Raw genomic sequence first — 5,690 nt, 5'->3', positions numbered from 1 at the left:
GAATGGAGCAAATAATTACATGCCAGATGAAGGACAAGGGATAATAAATGCTTGAGAAGTTCTCAAGAATAAGGCATGGCTGGACTGGAGAGGTAAGGGAAAGTTGTGGAGGAAAGATCATGAAACAGGTAGAAGAAAGTGAGTTGGAGTTTGAGCCAGAGTGTGGAGAATCATGTGATTCACCAGGCAAAAATGGGTAGAAGAGCATTCTAGAGAAAGAGAGAACGGTGAGTACAGGTGGTGAAGCGAGTGGCCTCGCTTGGCTGCAGTCCAGGATGGGTGAGGGAAAAATAACAACAAGTTAAATTTTGGCAAAATAATGGAGGATCTTAATTGCCAAACTAAAGGATTTGAATTGTGTCCTTTGAGTCAAGGGAAACTACTGGAGATTTTTTAAAGTAAGAGTGTTGGTACAGGTTTCATTGCCTTGTTATTGGGACTGTGTGTTTCTCCGTCACCTCTGCCTCTGCATGCTGCAAACCTTTTCATTTCATATTTTCATTGTGGTTATCAAGCGAATGACTTTTAAATTGTCTTTTATAGTCAGTCTGTCACCTCCTTATTTTTCTAAGTATTATTGAATCTTTCTGCTTATATAAATAAAGTAATCAAACCAGACCTGGTAGAGAGAGGGAGAAAAAGATATATTATTTCTACTGTGGAAGTAGAGTGTGGCTTAATTTAGAAAATACTATGAAATGTCTCCTCCATCCCCTCCTGCCCCGTGGCGTGAGTGCGAGGCTGGGGTGGGTGGGCCCGGCCGCCCGCCCCCTCCCCTCCCTGCCAGGCCTGGCGCCCCGACACCCCTGCCCCAACCCCCCACGGACATGCTGGACCCGGGTCTGGATCCCGCTGCCTCGGCCTCCGCTGCTGCAGCCTCCAGTCACGACAGGGGACCCAAGGCAGAGGAGGGTGTCTAGCTGCATGAAGGCGGGGACAGCCCTGAGATGGAGGAGCAGACGGCCGTGGCCATCACCAGCGTCCAGCAGGCGGCGGTCGTGACCACAACATCCAGTACCAGTTCTGCACAGAGAATAATGGAGGACAGGTGATGTACCGTGTAGTCCAGGTGACTGATGGTCAGCTGGATGGCCAGGGCGACACAGCAGGCACCATCAGCGCCATGTCTACGGCTGCCTTCACGGGGAGGGGGTGCAGCAGGCTGTGACCCAGGTAGGTGTAAATGGCACCACCCAGCTCCCCAGCCCCGCAGCTGCCTCTGTGCCCCCAGGCCCCCAGCGCCCTTCCCACTGGCTGTAATCCAAACTCCCTTCAGCAATGGTGGCAGCCCGGCAGCTGAGGCTGTCAGTGGGGAGGCACGATTTGCCTATTTCCCAGCATCCGGTGTGGGAGATACCACGGCTGTGTTGGTGCAGACCACAGACCAGAGCTTGCAGGCCGGAGGCCAGTTTTGTGTCATGATGACGCCCCACCACGTGCTTCAGACAGGAAGGCAGAGGACAACTGCACCTCTGCCGCACTCCTACTCCCTGAAAATCGATGGAACCGGAACGCCGTGGGACGAGAGGAGGAGAGCTCCGCACAGCGCAGTGGAGCAGAGGCGGAGAGACAAGGTCAACAACTGGATCGTCTAGCTTTCAAAAATCATTCCAGACTGCAATGCGGAGAACAGCAAGACGGGCGCGAGGAAAGGCGGGATCCTGTCCCAGGCCTGCGACTGCGGCCGGGAGCTGTGCCAGACCAGCCAGTGCGTGCGGGAGACCTTCAAAGGGGCCGGGCGGCTGCGGATGGACGACGAGCTCCTGAGGCAGCAGACGGAGGAGCTGAAGAACGGGACGCCGCTCTCCGCGCCCAAGCTGCAGCGGCACGACCTGGAGATGCCCACCGTGCGGCGGGGGCTCCGGCCTCCACTGTCCCCTTCGCCAGCCCTTAGCACAGAGAGGGACCGACACCCCTCCCTCAGCTGTGTTTTCTTATAGTAGATTTTTAACAAAAAATGGAAAGAAATCATGCATTTCTGTGGAGAAGCGCCCACCGCTTCCCTCAACTTGGAAAGGATGAGCTCTTCTCCCATCTGTCTCCCTTCTCGTGGCCCCACGAAGCCCCGGCACTTCTGGTGGTCTTGCCCGGAGGCAAGAGGGAGGAGGACAGAGGCCCTGCCATATGTCTCTGCCTCCTTGGTCTCTAGAGGTACTGAGACAGGGTGCTTACGGGAAGGAGGGGAGCCTATGGGGGTCCACGGGGCCTGGACCTATGCAGGGAGGCCATGTCCCACCCCACCTCTTTTTCTGGAACCCTGCTCCCCTTTGGGTGTGTAAGTGTGTTTTAATTTTCTTTATGGAGAAATGGACAAAAATATATATATATTTAGAGAGAGGTTTTTAATTGCAATAAACAGGCCCCATGTGGCCCCGCCTAAAAAAAAAAGAAAAGAAAATATGAGTTTTGAAGTAAAAGGAATCCTAGGTGACATCTGAGGTCCTGAAAGATTCAGAGATATTGGGCCCCTGTCGCCTCTGATGAGCCAAGGCTGTACTGTCTCACTACTTTCTTGACCTTTATTTTTAGACATATATTTAGAGAATTAAAGCACATTCAGCTTAAGAATATCCCCTCCACATTTTTTGGAATGTCATAAAGAATCCTTGGAGACTATAAATGTAGAGTTCAGGGTAACAAAAGGGTACTTTTCTATTTTCATCTTATTGTTTATTAATTTCTTAATTCAGGTATACAAATAAAGTATGATGTTTAAATAAATATGTGTTTAAAATATGAAGAAATACACATAAGCGGTTCAACAGTTTATCTTAAAGCCATATTTATAGTCCTCTAAGTGGTGGAAATGCTCTACAGTTTTTAAGTTACGAGAATTTAATAACACAGCTTCCTTCACAGGGTCATTGCTGATACAATTATTTAAAATGAGGTCATACTGGAGTAGGGGGAGCCCTTAATCCAGTATAACTGGTGTCCTTACAAAGAGGGGAGATATCACAAGTAAGCCGAGGAGAGAGGCCTGAAACAGACCCCTCATGAGGAACCAATCCCGCCAACACCTTGATTTTGGATTTCTAGCCTCTAGGTCTGTACAACAATAGGTTTCTTCTGTTTAAGCCACCCAGTTGTAGTATTTTGTTATGATATCACTAGCAAATTAATATAAATATGAAGTGATCCACATCCATCCTATCCTAGAAAATAAATAAACATCTTCCTTTGTGCTGATGACATAATCCTGTTACTGCATTCAGGAGTCAACTTAAAAAGCAAATAGATATTATTGGCCATCAAGGAAATGCCAAATAAACCCACAATGAGATACCACTTCAAATCCAATGTCTATAAACAAAAAGTGAGATAATAACAAGTGTTACTGAGGATGTGGAAAAACTGGAATCATGTATATGCTACCCATGGTAATATAAAATGGCACAGCTGCTTTGGAAAAACTCTGCCAATTCCTCAAATGGTTAAATATGTAAACATAAGTTAACATGTGACCCAGAGATTCCATTCATAGGTAAATAACCAAGAGAAAAGAAAACTAAGTCTACATGAAACTTGTACACAAATGTTCATAACAGCATTATTCATAATAGGGAAAAGGTAGAAACAGCCAAAATGCTCATCACCTGATGAGTGGCTAAACCAGTTGGTATCTCCACACCATGGAATATTATATGACAACAAAAAAGTGAAGAACTGATTCCACAGTATATGAACCTTGAAAACATCCTATGTAAGACAGTTGTGAAAGACCACATATAGTGTTTTTCCATATGTATGAAATGTCTAAAATAGGCAGTCTATAGAGAACAAAGTAAATTAGGGGTTGCCAGGTTTAGGGAAATAGGGATACTTAAGGGGAGTGAGGCTGCTTTTTGGGGTAGTAAAAGTTTTCTAACATTGATCGTGATGAAAGTTTTACACAAAATGCGTAAGTACACAAAAAGCCAATGAATTAGACACTTTAAATGGGTGAATTGTATACTGTGTGAATGTCTCAATAAAGCAGTTTTCTAGAAAACAACACAGATGATAAGTTACAGAAATTTGTGGTCAAGAGGAACAACTGATTGAGTACTCATTTATCACACACGTATTATTTCAGATACTTTGTTAAATATTAGGTATGAACAGATGATTGGGAGAACTTAGATTCCTTCTCAGTTGTAGAGACAGAATCATTAACAACTAACTTTAATGAAACAAAAATCAGAATTGTTATTTTAAAGCAACAGCCTCTAGAATTCAGATCAGGGGAGACACTTTAAAATTCCTCCGTTTTGGGGGCGGGGGCGAGTGCGCTTGTGTGCTGGACGGCTTTTCCCAAGTCCACGTGGCGGGAGGCCTGGACCGCGGTTTCTCCTTGTGGCAGTGGCCAGAGGGGAGAGTACGAACTGCGGGAACCAGAGTCATGGTAGCACAGGCATTTAGAAAGTTTCTCTCCCTCTTTGACCGCGTATTAGTTGAATGGAGTGCAGCCAAAACTGTAACCAAAGGAGGCATTATGCTTCCAGAAAAATCTCAGGGAAAAGAATTGCAGGCAACAGTAGCAGCTGTTGGATCCGGCTCTAAAGGGAAGGGTGGAGAGATTCAACGTTAGTGTGCAAGTTGGAGATAAAGTACTTCTCCCAGAATATGGAGGCGCCAAAGTAGTTATGGATGACAAGGATTATTTCTTATTTAGAGATGGTGACATTCTTGGAAAATATGCAGACTGAAATGTATAGTATGTGAAATGGCATCACGTGAAGTTGCCCATTCCACTGAAATTCTGAAATCTTTTCATCATGTAAATAATTTGCACATCTCTCTTTTATTATAAACTAATGATATCCAAAAAAAAATCCTCTGTTTAGATTCTCTAGATCTTTTAATTTTATCAGTTACCTATATAAGATTGTACTAGCATGGCTTCCTTCAGAAATGTAATTTACCCTTGTAGGAAAGGTGCCACTGTTTAAAGATTGAAAAGCATGTGACACAGATTGAAACCTGGATCATACAGCCTTTTTTCTTCCCTAATCAGTGACTTTTAAACCCCTCCCTGCTCTAGTTTAGAGATCCAGAACTGGGAGTATAGGACAAGTGCCTTTTTGTCTCACTTGTTCCAGTGGTAGTTAGCAATATGGTTGTCTTAAAAGTGGTATTTTATTGTTGGTGGTTTATTTCTGGATTTTTGACTTTGGAGTTTTTTTTGTTGCTGTTTTTGTCTTTTTTGCTTTTGCTTTACTAATGTGGAAATTGTGTGTGTGTGTGTGTATGTGTGTATATATATATGTATATGTATGTATATATATATTTTTAGTGAGTACCATTTTTTGCCATACACCTTTAATGTAAGTATATCATTAGTGTCATTATCTCCTTCCCAAACAATACCAAGGGTCTTTGGAATCTCTCTCTCCAGTCTTCTGTTCCTTTCATTGTAAGGAATAGAAATCCAAAGCATACAAATTCAGCAAAAGGGGAACTTCCTAGCACATATGAATGCTAGGTCAAGAAGTTAAGAAACAGGTCCAAGCCTCAAACAGTATCATCTAACTCTTGTGTCCTCTCTGCAGGCATTCTGTAGACAGCTTTATCCATGTTGCCAGGAAAAAATGGTTGCCTGTAAATCCTGTCCTCCTTGGTCTTTAGAGCTTTTGATTCCTATAGAAATGAGCTATTAATATGGAAGATCTTCTGGCACATCCTGGATGACCCAGCTTAAGTCATAATTT

General features: G+C 44.3%; 2 pseudogenes; both read left to right on the top strand.

Moving 5' to 3' along the window:
- The first annotated feature begins 509 nt into the window (after window positions 1-509).
- LOC102511244 lies at window positions 510-2,400 on the top strand (annotated as a pseudogene).
- Window positions 2,401-3,865: 1,465 nt separating this feature from the next.
- Window positions 3,866-4,767, top strand: LOC102511025 (annotated as a pseudogene).
- The last annotated feature ends 923 nt before the right edge of the window (window positions 4,768-5,690 follow it).

Source organism: Camelus ferus, chromosome 4 (genome assembly GCF_009834535.1).
Source record: "Camelus ferus isolate YT-003-E chromosome 4, BCGSAC_Cfer_1.0, whole genome shotgun sequence".
Lineage (NCBI taxonomy): Eukaryota > Metazoa > Chordata > Mammalia > Artiodactyla > Camelidae > Camelus > Camelus ferus.
This window is presented reverse-complemented; position numbering and strand designations above follow the sequence as displayed.